Here is a 15,245-nt window from a genome sequence, read left to right on the forward strand (position 1 = left end):
ACCCGCCTGCGTGTGAAACTGGAGTGCATGTGCAGAAGGGAGCGGTGGCTGGGGGACATGCTCTGCTTCCTCCACCACTCTGAGGACAAGCTGATGACCGTTCAGGAAGCCAGCCTCCTACAAACCCTCTGCACCGACGCATACCTCGACGTGCAGAAAACCGCCTTCTGGCTCCAGCAGATGATGACAGCAGCCAGCACTCTTATGCCTGTGCTAGGCCCATGCACGCTAACGGTGTTGCCGTCCAGACGCTTCTGCAAGTTCAAGTTGACCAACAGCGTCAATGTATCCCTCTACATTGAGCTGATCTTGGCGGTGCAGAAAGGCGACACATTTGTGAGCATGGAGTAGGCCGAGGTCGTCATTACCAACAGTTTGAGGTGGCTGAAGAGAGAGAGTGCCAAAGAGAGAGCACGAGGTGGTTGGAGAGGCTGCTGCAGGAGACACAAAGGAAAGAGAAAACCAAGAGGAGCAACGTCATCCTCTGGATGGTCTTTTCAGCGTAGCAGCCCGTGATGAAAGCAGTGGCTGCAAAGATGACTTTCATCCCGCTTTCCCACCACACCATCACGTCCCTGGTGGCAATATCACAGGGGCCTGGACTTCCCCAGGTGAGAGGCACCGCTCATGTGCCTCCGTGTGTTGACTGAAGTCAGGGTGAAGAATCTGCCCGTCCCAGGCAGTCCCCAAGGAGCTGGTGTCACAGAACTTAGCATGTTGGACATGGAGAAAATGCTACTGCACGTTTTCTCCGCAGCAAATACACTCGCTGGGCAGTCAGACCCCAAGCAGCCAAAGAGGTCATTGCTTGGAGGCTCGAGACAGAGACTGCGTTTCTACCTGTTCATTGACTGCCCCAGCCTCTTCGAGAGAGTCCATTCCTTCTGGGAGGTTTACTTTGTACAAAGTTGACAATAAATGTTGTGTTTGAACAAAGGCTGAGTGAGTGTGCATCAGTTTTTTGGGGAACGCGGGCACAGGGGGCTGAGTGCTGATGTGCTGGGCTCTGGTTTCACCGATTCTCTAGCTACGGCTCCCCATCCTGCCTGTGCTCCTGCACTGGGGCAATGGGCACAGGCCTTGCTGCCTCCCCGCTGCCTCGTCCCCTCCCCTACCTGCCCCCAGCTCCCTGCGGCTCCCGTCCCCATTCCCCCTGACGCCAGCTCCCTCCCTCCCTCCCAGCCCCACTGAACCCCTTCTCTCCCTATTCCTACAGGCTATGGCTGCAATAAGGGTCCTCGCCTTGCTTGTGCTAAGCATCTTCCAGCTCCTGCCGATGGTCGGCGATGAGCAGGATGATGGCAAGCATGAGCGCGTGCAGCAGCGTGTGGAGCAGCTGAGCCTGGAGATGACTCGGCTGCTGCAGGAGCATGAGTGGAGCAGCTTTGGGAAGCCCTGGTCTTTGCTGCCTTGCAGCAGTGGCAGTTCTGGGCGATTGCTGGAGTCCCAGGCCTGCTCTTCAGGCTCTGCTGGTGGCTCCGGAAAAGGAGCCAACGGCCAGAGATCAGCCATGAAGAGGAGAGCTCCAGCAGCAGCACAGAGCTGCAGGAGGAAGCGTGTGAAGGAGGAGATTCTGATGAAGAGGGGCGTCTGGTCAGGGATTATGCAAAGAGCATCCGATTGTCAGTGAAGAGCATGGCCTACAGGAGACAGGTGGTGGAAGAGCTGGCGAGCGACCTCCTCACTGTCTTACAAGAACGCTTGTCAAATAGTTTCTTCCCGGCGCTGCAGCCAGCCATCGGGGTGGGCAGCGCCTTTGAAGGTTGGAGTCCCGCTGGGCATGATGCTGTCTACCGCCTGCTTGTGCCCATGAAGCCCCCCCGGGGGCACACCTTCCACCTGGAGCTGGGCGCTGCGGGGGAGATGCCGGCAAAGAACTGCGTCCGCGTGGAGCTGGAGTGCACCTGCACCAGGGACCAAGGCATGGAGAACGTGCTGTGCTTCCTCCACCAACCCGAGGAGGGGCTAGGCAGAAATCAGGTTTTGAGCTTCCTAGGCATCCTCTGCACCGGCTCCTACCTAGATATCGAGAAGATTGCCCGCTGGTTCCAGAAGTTGGTGAGGTCAGCCTGGCGGGAGATGCCTCAGTCGCGTCTCTACACTATGAAGGTGCTGCCTTCCAGCCGCTCCTGCAAGCTGCAGCTGACAAACGCCTCCGGGAGATCCCTCTTCATTGAGATGATGTTTGGGGTGCAGCGAGGCGACTCGGACATCTTCCTGAGCAGCCAGACTGCAGAAGCCGCCTTCACCCCAAGCACCACGTGGGCAGAGACCTATGATGTGGCAGAGGCAAAGTTCTTCAGGCATGTGGCCAGGCAGGCCCCGCGTGACACCTCCCACCTCAAATGCCTGCAGCTCTGCGCTGGTAGCCTGGTGGGCACAGGCTTTTCCTCTGATGTCTTGAAAACGGTTGTGATGCGCCTCCTGAACACCATACCCCCGTCAAGCTGGAGAAGGAGGGAATTCCTGATGCGGCTGCAGGATATCATGTGGTACCTGCACGGCTGCTTGGAGGAAAAACGCCTGCACCACTTCTTCTTTGGTAATGAGAACATGCCTGAGGACATCGTCTTGCCCGCAGCCTTCCAAGCGGCTGAGCCAATCAACCTCTTCCAGTGCCTGCTGCAGGATCCAGCTGCCCACGCCAAGGCACTGCATGACTTTGAGGAAGTGCAAGGTCGGCTCACAAGACTGGTCTTCTGCGGAGACTGAAAGAGGTCTTCCCGGACAGAGCTGTGTTTGTGTCCCCTTGACTGCCCGTGCATCTTTGAAGAGCATCCCTTCCTTCTAGGGCTCTACTTTGCGCAAAGTTGACAATAAAGAGTGTGTTTGAACAAAAGCTGCATCTCTGACTGAGTGCGCATCAGTTTTTTGGGGAATGCGGGCACAGGGGGCTGAGTGCTGATGTGGTGGGCTCTGGTTTCACTGATTCTCTAGCTACGGCTCCCCATCCGGCCTGTGCTCCTGCACTGGGGCAATGGGAATAATTTGTCACCCTCCACAGCTGGGCACATTGCCTGTGTGGCTCCGCAGGGAGGGAGCCTGACGTGGCTTCCTTGGGGGCCATACACAAAGCAAGCCCTGGGAGCGCCACAGCATTGCCCTCGGGTGACCCCAGCGAGGTGGGAATGACGCGGGCCGAGTGGGGAGCCCTTTGCACGGGGGACGAGTGCCACGACGGCAGAGCGGGGCTCTGGCGGCTCTGGCTCCTGTACCAGCATGAGACTCATGCTCCACACCCTCTCGTCACCTCATGCTCGGGTTCCCACCACTTGAACACAGGAGACTTAACACGTGCAGCAAGGTTAAAGAAAGCTTTTGAGATGCCTCCAATTCCAGGCATGCACTGGCGCAGTCTGTGCCACGTTTCTGAGAAGCAGTGGCCTGGCAGCAGCCATGGCGGCAGGAGAGCTGCACTCATCCCTGTCTTTGGGACACCTCTAGTGGAAATCCAAGGATGGTCTATGGGAGAAGATTTGGAAGATCTTCGATAGTTATCACGTCAAAAGAACTGCCCGTGTCTGAGTGCTAAAGAAGCCCAACGGGTGCCTGGTGCCCATCAGCCCAAGGGACGTGGCTTTTCCGGGCTCTGCGAGGGCCGTGCTGTTTTAAAACCAACTCTTGCCTTTTATCACAGCAGACCTAGTTGGGGCCAGCTCTGCTGTCTGTCTCTCCTGGCGCCGGGCTCGGAGTTTCTCCTCCGAGCCCAATCTGAGAGCAAAATGCCAGCTCCTCTCAGAAGCACCGCCCCAGGGTGTAGCCAGAGGTGCAGCGAGTCACTGAGTGTCTGCCCAAGCCATCGCTGCCCGTGGTACACTGCTGATGTGCCTTCTGGAGAAGTGGACACCTTCACAGCTGCCTTGGATCAACGAGCCACCCGAACTAGCACTCTGCGCTGTCACTGTGAAGCTTCATGCTGGAACTCAGTCGCGTTGGGGGCAAGATGTCCTGCAGACGGGGTTCGGCCACTGAAAGCCTGCCACAGCCCTTGACATACTGCTTCACAAGGGTCTCTGCACAGTTCCCTCTGCCGCCAGGAGATCTCAGGCTTGCAAGACAGCTCTGGGGGGTGTCTGAGGGCGTTTCTGTGCCCCTGACACCCTTGGGCTGTGTGTGGGAGGGACTGGCAGGTCGGCAGGTCCTGAGGCAGTTGGGGGGTGCTGGCTGTCCCCGCGGCCCCTTCCAACCATGGGAGGGGTTTGGAAACCTTCACAACTGGCCTGTGCCAAGCCAGGAGAGAGGCTGGGATGCAAAGTACAGAAATTCAAGAGTAACGCTTTATTCATGCGCATGAGGTGTCCCGTTCAAATTGGCGCACCCTGAATGCGGTTTTACATGAGGTTCTTCTACCTCTCTCTACCATTCAGGTACAACATGATGTGGCCAATCCCTACTTAACACACGCATACTACAATTTTCAAAGCAGCTCTGATTCTGTGGCGTCGCCATCCATCTGCTTCTGTCTTGATCTGCACGACCCTGGGCTTGGTCTGGCTACAGCTCCTTCTCTCTGGTGCCAGGCAAGGGGAGGGTTTCACAGAGGTGGTAGAGGGGCTAGGATGCAGACATGATAGTCCGGGATTGGGGAATTCAGGGCATGGGAGTAACGGACAGGATTCAGGAAAAGTCAAGCCGGCAGAGTTGAGCCACCCACCCGCATTAGAACCTGTGCCACTAGGAAAGCACGCAAGGTATTAGCAATTGGAGATTCCTTACTGGGAGGCGCTGAAGCAGCTCTTTGCCGTCCAGACAATTTCTCCAGAGAAGTTTGCTGCCCACCAGGAGCTCACACTCGGGACGTCACTGAGAGGCTGCCAAGACCTGAACCCTGCAGGTTATCACCCACTCCTACTACACGATGTAGGGTCTGACGACACTGTGACGAGGCAACTTAGAACCATCCAAAGAGACTGTATGTTCCTTGGAGCAATGTTCAAAGGACGAGGAGCAGAGGTGGTGTTCTCCTCTCTCCTCCCAGTCAGAGGAAGGGGTTCAGGAAGGAGGAGGCAAATTGAACAGGTGAATGCCTGGCTGCACAGCTGCTGCTCAAGCTTCTGTGATTGTGGATCACAGAAAAAGCTGCTGGCTCCTGTGATCGTGGATCAATGTTGGAGAAGCTGGATCTCTTGGGAGCTGATGGCATTCCCCTGACCTCATACTGCAGGGAAAAAGAGGGGAGAATGGGCGACACAGAAAGGAAAGGGAAATGCCCGCGCAGCAGCCCTCTGCCAACAGCGGCAGCGTGCTCCTCGCAATGGTCTCCCCAGCACAGCAGCCGGTGAAGACCGTGGCAGCTGCAAAGATGATTTTTGCACTGCTTTCCCTTCACACTGTCATGACTGTGGTGGTGATTTGACAAGGGCCAAGAAACTCCCTGGCAGCTCTGGCTGGGCAGGGACCAAGTGAGAGGAACCGCTGAGGTGTTTCCACGTGTTCACCAGGATCAAGGCAAAGCATCTGCCCATCCCAGACACTCCTTGGGGAGTTGGTGCCACAGAACAGAACGTGCTGGACATGGAGAAGCTGGAGAAGCACGGAGAAGCTGCAACCCCCAAAGAGGGAGTTGCTCGTTGGGAAATCTCCACCCGCACCCCCAACATCACCCTTGGGAAATGGCTCCTTGGAAGCACTGTCCTCTCGCCGTGGCACAGTTGGAACAGAGGTCCTGCTATTGACAGGCCCCATCCCACCACCAGGATATGCACCACCACCTACCCATCAGTGTCATGAAGGCACCGAGAGCACACCCACCATCGCAAGCTCAGAGGCCAGCACCAAGGCAGCCGATTCCATCACTCAGGATGGGATCTCAAGGAGCAAGTAAAGCATCCACAGGCCACAATGCCCCTTTTTATGTTTGCTAAGGGTTTGGGGCTGCTTCTGTGATGGTGTGGTCCCCGCCAGGCACCATCATGACCTTTATAGCCCATAACCCTGCCCAAGCAATAACCACCTGTGGTGGTCACAATGGGTGCATCTGGTCATGATGGTGGCATCCGGGGCTCCAAGGTGGTTTTGGGGAGTCAGATAAAAACACAATAGCCAAGGACCAACTTAAGCAATGCTGGTACTCTGGTCAATATGCAAATAGGGCTACAGGGCAACCATCTTACCCCCATAAATAGTCAACCCCCCAAGGGCCTTTGTGATTCTCCTGCACGGCAGCATCTCCCCTTAAGTAGCAACGCCTCTCAAGATTACTTCTCGAGATGCAGAGATTCCTTGACACAACAGATCCTGGGTAAGTGACTAACAGCACGCTAAACTCTGAGATCTCAGCTAAGCGATACAAAGGATTGATTGGGAAGATACAGTCCTTTTGACATAAACCCTTGACCAGGGCTGGGACTGGATCCAGCTGCCCCTGGACTCCTCTCTGAGAAGGAGTTTGGAAAGCAAGAGGGTCCTCGCTGAACCTCCTGATTCCACGGGAGGCTCTCCCTCACAGTTCTGACTGACCCTGCCCTCCATGCAGTAAATGACCGATTGCACCTCGCCATCGAATCTTGTCGAAACACAGTCGCATTGACCATCAAACGCTGCCGCTGAGCCGGGGTGGGGGGTGCCCAAGGGCAGGGCTGGCTGCCGGCCTGTGATGCGCTCTGTCGCCTGGGACACCACAGGGGATGCGTCACAATGGGGGGCAGCTATAAAAGGCGCCAGCAGCAGCGCTGCCCCAGTACGGCCTGGGCTAGCGGTGAGTGGGCTGGCGGGGTGAGGCTGGGCTGGACCAGGGCCGGGGCAGAAACGCCGGCCCCCGCGGGGTGGGTTCTCACCCAGCATCGAGGGCCCAGCCACTGGCCCCTGGGCTGGGCACAGGCCTTGCTGCCTCCCCGCTGCCTCGTCCCCTCCCCTACCTGCCCCCAGCTCCCTGCGGCTCCTGTCCTGGCTCCCCCCGCCACCAGCTCCCTCCCTCCCAGCCCCACTGAACCCCTTCTCTCCCTATTCCTACAGCCTATGGCTGCAAAAATGGTCCTCGCCTTGCCTGTGCTAAGCATCTTCCAGCTCCTGCCGATGGTCGGTGATGAGCTGGACGAGGCCACGCGTAAGCGTGTGCAGCAGCGTGTGGAGCGTCTGAGCCACTTGATTCAGCTGCTACATGACCTGGAGCAGAGAAGCTGGGAGCAGAGGATCCAGCAGCTAGCCTTTCCCTGGAGAGCCGTGCTCTTTGCTGCCTTGCAGCAGTGGCACATCTGGGCGGTTGCTGGAGTCCTGGTCCTGATATTCGGGCTCTCCTGGGAGCTCCGGAAATGGAGCGCTGAGGAAGAGGAGGAAGAGGGAGAAGAGCCGTTACATATTTCTAGGTTTCTGGACGAGTGCCCATTGTGGCCCCTGACAAACAGGCAAGGGAGTGTATGTGTAGTGGTGGAACAGGTGGTGAACGACCTTCTCTGTTTCTGCCGAATCCTCTCTGGCAATGCCTTCATGCCAAGGGTGCAGCCAGTTGTCGGCGTGGGCACCTTCCGAGATAGCCAGAGTGCTGATGGAGGAGACCTTGTCTATCGCCTGCTTGTGCCCCTGAAGCCACCCCCTGGGCACTCCTTCCACCTTGAGCTGGGCAGCAAAAAGGACACGTTGGTAAGGAACACCCGCCTGCGTGTGAAACTGGAGTGCATGTGCAGAAGGGAGCGGTGGCTGGGGGACATGCTCTGCTTCCTCCACCACTCTGAGGACAAGCTGATGACCGTTCAGGAAGCCAGCCTCCTACAAACCCTCTGCACCGACGCATACCTCGACGTGCAGAAAACCGCCTTCTGGCTCCAGCAGATGATGACAGCAGCCAGCACTCTTATGCCTGTGCTAGGCCCATGCACGCTAACGGTGTTGCCGTCCAGACGCTTCTGCAAGTTCAAGTTGACCAACAGCGTCAATGTATCCCTCTACATTGAGCTGATCTTGGCGGTGCAGAAAGGCGACACATTTGTGAGCATGGAGTAGGCCGAGGTCGTCATTACCAACAGTTTGAGGTGGCTGAAGAGAGAGAGTGCCAAAGAGAGAGCACGAGGTGGTTGGAGAGGCTGCTGCAGGAGACACAAAGGAAAGAGAAAACCAAGAGGAGCAACGTCATCCTCTGGATGGTCTTTTCAGCGTAGCAGCCCGTGATGAAAGCAGTGGCTGCAAAGATGACTTTCATCCCGCTTTCCCACCACACCATCACGTCCCTGGTGGCAATATCACAGGGGCCTGGACTTCCCCAGGTGAGAGGCACCGCTCATGTGCCTCCGTGTGTTGACTGAAGTCAGGGTGAAGAATCTGCCCGTCCCAGGCAGTCCCCAAGGAGCTGGTGTCACAGAACTTAGCATGTTGGACATGGAGAAAATGCTACTGCACGTTTTCTCCGCAGCAAATACACTCGCTGGGCAGTCAGACCCCAAGCAGCCAAAGAGGTCATTGCTTGGAGGCTCGAGACAGAGACTGCGTTTCTACCTGTTCATTGACTGCCCCAGCCTCTTCGAGAGAGTCCATTCCTTCTGGGAGGTTTACTTTGTACAAAGTTGACAATAAATGTTGTGTTTGAACAAAGGCTGAGTGAGTGTGCATCAGTTTTTTGGGGAACGCGGGCACAGGGGGCTGAGTGCTGATGTGCTGGGCTCTGGTTTCACCGATTCTCTAGCTACGGCTCCCCATCCTGCCTGTGCTCCTGCACTGGGGCAATGGGCACAGGCCTTGCTGCCTCCCCGCTGCCTCGTCCCCTCCCCTACCTGCCCCCAGCTCCCTGCGGCTCCCGTCCCCATTCCCCCTGACGCCAGCTCCCTCCCTCCCTCCCAGCCCCACTGAACCCCTTCTCTCCCTACTCCTACAGGCTATGGCTGCAATAAGGGTCCTCGCCTTGCTTGTGCTAAGCATCTTCCAGCTCCTGCCGATGGTCGGCGATGAGCAGGATGATGGCAAGCATGAGCGCGTGCAGCAGCGTGTGGAGCAGCTGAGCCTGGAGATGACTCGGCTGCTGCAGGAGCATGAGTGGAGCAGCTTTGGGAAGCCCTGGTCTTTGCTGCCTTGCAGCAGTGGCAGTTCTGGGCGATTGCTGGAGTCCCAGGCCTGCTCTTCAGGCTCTGCTGGTGGCTCCGGAAAAGGAGCCAACGGCCAGAGATCAGCCATGAAGAGGAGAGCTCCAGCAGCAGCACAGAGCTGGAGGAGGAAGCGTGTGAAGGAGGAGATTCTGATGAAGAGGGGCGTCTGGTCAGGGATTATGCAAAGCGCATCCGATTGTCAGTGAAGAGCATGGCCTACAGGAGACAGGTGGTGGAAGAGCTGGCGAGCAACCTCCTCACTGTCTTACAAGAACGCTTGTCAAATAGTTTCTTCCCGGCGCTGCAGCCAGCCATCGGGGTGGGCAGCGCCTTTGAAGGTTGGAGTCCCGCTGGGCATGATGCTGTCTACCACCTGCTTGTGCCCATGAAGCCCCCCTGGGGGCTTCCACCTGGAGCTGGGCGCTGCGGGGGAGATGCCGGCAAAGAACTGCGTCCGCGTGGAGCTGGAGTGCACCTGCACCAGGGACCAAGGCATGGAGAACGTGCTGTGCTTCCTCCACCAACCCGAGGAGGGGCTAGGCAGAAATCAGGTTTTGAGCTTCCTAGGCATCCTCTGCACCGGCTCCTACCTAGATATCGAGAAGATTGCCCGCTGGTTCCAGAAGTTGGTGAGGTCAGCCTGGCGGGAGATGCCTCAGTCGCGTCTCTACACTATGAAGGTGCTGCCTTCCAGCCGCTCCTGCAAGCTGCAGCTGACAAACGCCTCCGGGAGATCCCTCTTCATTGAGATGATGTTTGGGGTGCAGCGAGGCGACTCGGACATCTTCCTGAGCAGCCAGACTGCAGAAGCCGCCTTCACCCCAAGCACCACGTGGGCAGAGACCTATGATGTGGCAGAGGCAAAGTTCTTCAGGCATGTGGCCAGGCAGGCCCCGCGTGACACCTCCCACCTCAAATGCCTGCAGCTCTGCGCTGGTAGCCTGGTGGGCACAGGCTTTTCCTCTGATGTCTTGAAAACGGTTGTGATGCGCCTCCTGAACACCATACCCCCGTCAAGCTGGAGAAGGAGGGAATTCCTGATGCGGCTGCAGGATATCATGTGGTACCTGCACGGCTGCTTGGAGGAAAAACGCCTGCACCACTTCTTCTTTGGTAATGAGAACATGCCTGAGGACATCGTCTTGCCCGCAGCCTTCCAAGCGGCTGAGCCAATCAACCTCTTCCAGTGCCTGCTGCAGGATCCAGCTGCCCACGCCAAGGCACTGCATGACTTTGAGGAAGTGCAAGGTCGGCTCACAAGACTGGTCTTCTGTGGAGACTGAAAGAGGTCTTCCCGGACAGAGCTGTGTTTGTGTCCCCTTGACTGCCCGTGCATCTTTGAAGAGCATCCCTTCCTTCTAGGGCTCTACTTTGCGCAAAGTTGACAATAAAGAGTGTGTTTGAACAAAAGCTGCATCTCTGACTGAGTGCGCATCAGTTTTTTGGAGAATGCGGGCACAGGGGGCTGAGTGCTGATGTGGTGGGCTCTGGTTTCACTGATTCTCTAGCTACGGCTCCCCATCCGGCCTGTGCTCCTGCACTGGGGCAATGGGAATAATTTGTCACCCTCCACAGCTGGGCACATTGCCTGTGTGGCTCCGCAGGGAGGGAGCCTGACGTGGCTTCCTTGGGGGCCATACACAAAGCAAGCCCTGGGAGCGCCACAGCATTGCCCTCGGGTGACCCCAGCGAGGTGGGAATGACGCGGGCCGAGTGGGGAGCCCTTTGCACGGGGGACGAGTGCCACGACGGCAGAGCGGGGCTCTGGCGGCTCTGGCTCCTGTACCAGCATGAGACTCATGCTCCACACCCTCTCGTCACCTCATGCTCGGGTTCCCACCACTTGAACACAGGAGACTTAACACGTGCAACAAGGTTAAAGAAAGCTTTTGAGATGCCTCCAATTCCAGGCATGCACTGGCGCAGTCTGTGCCACGTTTCTGAGAAGCAGTGGCCTGGCAGCAGCCATGGCGGCAGGAGAGCTGCACTCATCCCTGTCTTTGGGACACCTCTAGTGGAAATCCAAGGATGGTCTATGGGAGAAGATTTGGAAGATCTTCGATAGTTATCACGTCAAAAGAACTGCCCGTGTCTGAGTGCTAAAGAAGCCCAACGGGTGCCTGGTGCCCATCAGCCCAAGGGACGTGGCTTTTCCGGGCTCTGCGAGGGCCGTGCTGTTTTAAAACCAACTCTTGCCTTTTATCACAGCAGACCTAGTTGGGGCCAGCTCTGCTGTCTGTCTCTCCTGGCCCCGGGCTCGGAGCTTCTCCTCCGAGCCCAATCTGAGAGCAAAATGCCAGCTCCCCTCAGAAGCACCGCCCCAGGGTGTAGCGAGAGGTGCAGCGAGTCACTGAGTGTCTGCCCAAGCCATCGCTGCCCGTGGTACACTGCTGATGTGCCTTCTGGAGAAGTGGACACCTTCACAGCTGCCTTGGATCAACGAGCCACCCGAACTAGCAGTCTGTGCCGTCGCCATGAAGCTTCATGCTTTGGATGGGTTTTGATTATTATTTCTGTGTGGAAAAGTGTTTTTGTCTGTGAAATGAAAGACATGACTTGACTTTTTATCATTTATGTCAGGAGACATTTTGTCTTTGTTGTACGTGGAAGAGAAGAAATGGTGTCTATATGGAGGACATACTTTGACAATGATTGAAGTTATTCTCCCTGGAATTCACCCCACCACCCCGGCTTCTCAAATGAGACACTTTGCAAAGCAGAAAAGAAGGCAGCAAACAGATAACAGCATAGAAAGTCAGTTTTACATGTGTCTTGCACGTATGCTTATATTTCGCTTTCTGGTCTGTGAGGTTTTCAGGCACAAAATGACTAAGTTTCAACAAGTTCTTATCACGCCTTGGATCATTCTATACAGCAGGTTGTTTAGGTTGTTTACCCACTATATTACAGGCAAGTACTTTCAATATTGACAGGTTGGCTAAAGGCCAAATTTTATATGCTGCTATTAGCATATTTTTACTGTTTCTGTGCTTACAAAGGAACCAGAATGTTCCCTGTCAGTCAAGGCTAATAAGTATGCAAATCATGATCTGTGCTTATAGGCACGCTCTTTTTTGGTACGTGCATCAGTGTGCCAATTTGGCACTCGCCTTTCTGATCAGAGATAAACAGAGCTGCAGGGATTACGGTGACAGATAAATCCTCCTGAAAATTGTATGGGTTTTGAAACATGCAGAATTGTGTTTAATCCCCATTGCTCTGCACAGTGGATTTGCTATAGGAGAAGCTACTTACAAAAGCGGTAGTACACAGGTCTCTGTGCCAAAATATGTGAACCCACGAGGCTTTCTACTTTCTTAAGGTCACTTTTAAGTTTATATCTTCAAGAGCTAAGAAACAGCTTAGTATCCAATGATTTGGGGATCTGAAAAGAGATATACAGCACTAAAGGCTCTGTATGAACCTAGAGCATGTGAAACAAGATCTTAGCACAGTGGCCATGGGTAGCATGCATGTATTTCTCAAGCTCACATGTTCTCTATCTGTACACTCTCTTCAGTCACGACCATCTCAGTATGACGTAACACACTTCCTTAGTAGCTCACATCTCTTGAGTATCCCCTCCAGACTACTCTTCCTTGTGTTGCCGAGCTCCGCCACGCGAACCTGTGTGACTGGAGCATCGTTTTGTCATATAAGGGAAATGGGATCACCTTCCGTGTTCCTCCAGTGCTGCTTTTTAACTTCTTCAAAAAGCTCTTTGAGAGTGGGCATCTAAAAACCAGCAAGGCATTTAGACATTACAGTAGTAGGGGTCACTGGAGTGCATAAACAGGCATAATTATACTGGAAGGTACTAAAGAAGATCAAAAGGCCAACTTAAGACTCCTTTCACGTTGCAGGTATTTCTTTCTCTCAGCCTCAGCCAGTCCATCACGTCTCCGTAGCCCTTTGTTATCTGCACCCAACTTCTCTCTACTTACAGCAATAGCTGCTGTTTGAGTCCCATGGTATAAGTCTTTTATCTCAACTAATGCTCCTTTGAGAGCATCAGCAAAAGGGCTGCTCAGTGTCATCCCTGTTGAATGTAAATGAGAGTCTCTCCTGTGTTTGAATATCAATGTATTTGATCTTGAGTCAGGCCACGTAGTTTATTATTTGGGAGCTTCTTTGTGTGTGCTGTTGCTGATAATTCCTTTTATAATTCTTGTTACTGTCTTCTCACTTGGAAAGCCTGAACGTGCAGCTTGCTTTCTGTTGCCCATTTTTGCCTAGAGAAATAAAATGAGCTTACTTTGTTCTTTTTCCCTGGCCTCCTTGGGTTAGAGGGGTTTCCTTGCTACTTTTGGAAACCCTCTGAACTCACTGGAGAAACTTGAGCCTGTAGAGCAACTAGATTGTAATATGTGAAGAAAACCAAAAATAACTTGTGCACAGGAAGCCCTGAAGTTGCCTGCACCCTAGGGGAATGCCAGCTCAGATCACACACCTTTAAAAGCCTGATATATGTTTCCAGCTGTCAGAGCCTTGCCGAACGTCTGGCAGGACCATGTGCCATATCAGGACCATGTGGGACCTCACAGAACCTTAATTGTCTGTTGTGATTTGTTCAATCGATGCAGGTCTAATCTTGGATTTATAAGTCCTGATCTCAGTTTTCTGCTCTGGGACAGAGGTACTGGGGCTAATAATTTCATTTCTGTTGGCTCCATTTCCCTTCTCTGAAAAGGGTGAATTTTGTACCACCTGTGAGCATAGGTAGAGGAAGTAAAGCACTCAGATATGACTTAAAGTAAAAACGGTACCTTATGCTGGAAAATTTTTGAAGGGAAAAAATGAAAACCCAAAAGAAAAGGGAAGGTAGAGTTCTTAGTGAAGAAATAGAAGAGGAGCTTTTGGAAAAAGAAAACATGCAGTACAATACCCACTGCTACAGAAAAAAGAAATGGTAAGAATGGATTCCATAAGTGGAACTGTGGGCTAATATTCAAATTCATCCCATGTCTCTAAGATACATGGACTCCTTTCTCAATCATGATATTAAAAAATGGCCTTATAAAGGAATTTTTCTGCTCATTGTGCTTTTAACAAATGTTCACAGTAAAGTTGACAGCAAACTACCCAGATGACTCCCAAACCAAAATAATCACATCTTGGCTGGTCTCAGAGTGTTAACACTTGACAGAAGGTGGTCAGTGGCATGGAACCCGTCGTGGTTTAGCCTCAGACAGCAACAAAGAACGAAGTGGCTGCTCTCCCAACCCCACCCAGCTGTGCGGGAGGATCGGATGAAAAAGGCAAAACTCCTGGGTTGAGACAAAGGCAGTTTAACAGAACAGCACAGGGAATAAGAAAACAATAACACGCATAGAGGAATGTACAAACACGATTACGGTACCACTGTTCACGGACCGGACCTGGGATGCCCCAGCCCTCGACTTCTCGCTCCCTCCCCTGGCAGTTCCTGGCTACAGACTGGGCATGGCTCACCTGGGGTAGGATACCTGTGTCCCTGCCGGAGCCTGGGGAGAATTAATCCTGTCCCTGCCGGAACCAGGACGTTATCCACCCCTTATTCTATACCATCTACGTCATGCCCATATCTTACAGGTTCCAATGAATTGCCACTGTTTTTCCCTGTCTTTGAGATATGTATATATATCTATATGTATATAAATATTCATACAGATATAACACCTTTAGTCTATGGGCCATCCCTCTAAAATGTCCGTTGAGTTCATCTAATCCATGACGTTGGGCTCCATCTGTTAGAAGTGTCTCCCAGGGCAGGCAAGATGGCCTGACAGGAGTCGCCTCCAGAAGCTGAGGGCTTATGTCTTTTTCCCAATCACCTTGTCATTACCCCCTCCCCTAGACAGGGATCCTAGCTGCTTGTCTTCCCTACTCTCGAATTCCAAACTACCAGCCCAGTTATCCCAGCATGAGAGCAGCCAGGTGACAATGTGTTCACCTGGAAGTCGGCTGGAATCTTTTTGCATATTCCGCAGCTCGCTCAGGGATAGGGATTGGGTGATTATCTCTGGTTCTGCCTCTTCCTCCTGGTCTCGTGACGGCCCTGGTTCATTGTCTTCCCTTACTAAGTGAACTGATTTCTTTGTGTACTTCTGTATAGGGGCAACTGATACCAGCACGGGTTGGTTTCCTGGTTCAGCTGCAGTGTCTGCCACCAGGGTTGGAGTAGCTGTAGCACCTGTCATCCTGGTTTCCCTCTCTTTCCCCTGAGGGTGCTGCATAATATCGAGCAGTGTTTGG

The 15,245-nt window shown here is 54.0% G+C and overlaps 2 pseudogenes; both read left to right on the plus strand.

The window, feature by feature from the left end:
• Positions 1 to 1,219: 1,219 nt before the first annotated feature.
• Positions 1,220 to 2,757, plus strand: LOC134514997 (inositol 1,4,5-trisphosphate receptor-interacting protein-like 1; annotated as a pseudogene).
• Positions 2,758 to 8,863: 6,106 nt separating this feature from the next.
• Positions 8,864 to 10,294, plus strand: LOC134515134 (inositol 1,4,5-trisphosphate receptor-interacting protein-like 1; annotated as a pseudogene).
• Positions 10,295 to 15,245: the final 4,951 nt, after the last annotated feature.

The sequence above is a fragment of the Chroicocephalus ridibundus genome, chromosome 4, assembly GCF_963924245.1.
Source record: "Chroicocephalus ridibundus chromosome 4, bChrRid1.1, whole genome shotgun sequence".
NCBI lineage: Eukaryota > Metazoa > Chordata > Aves > Charadriiformes > Laridae > Chroicocephalus > Chroicocephalus ridibundus.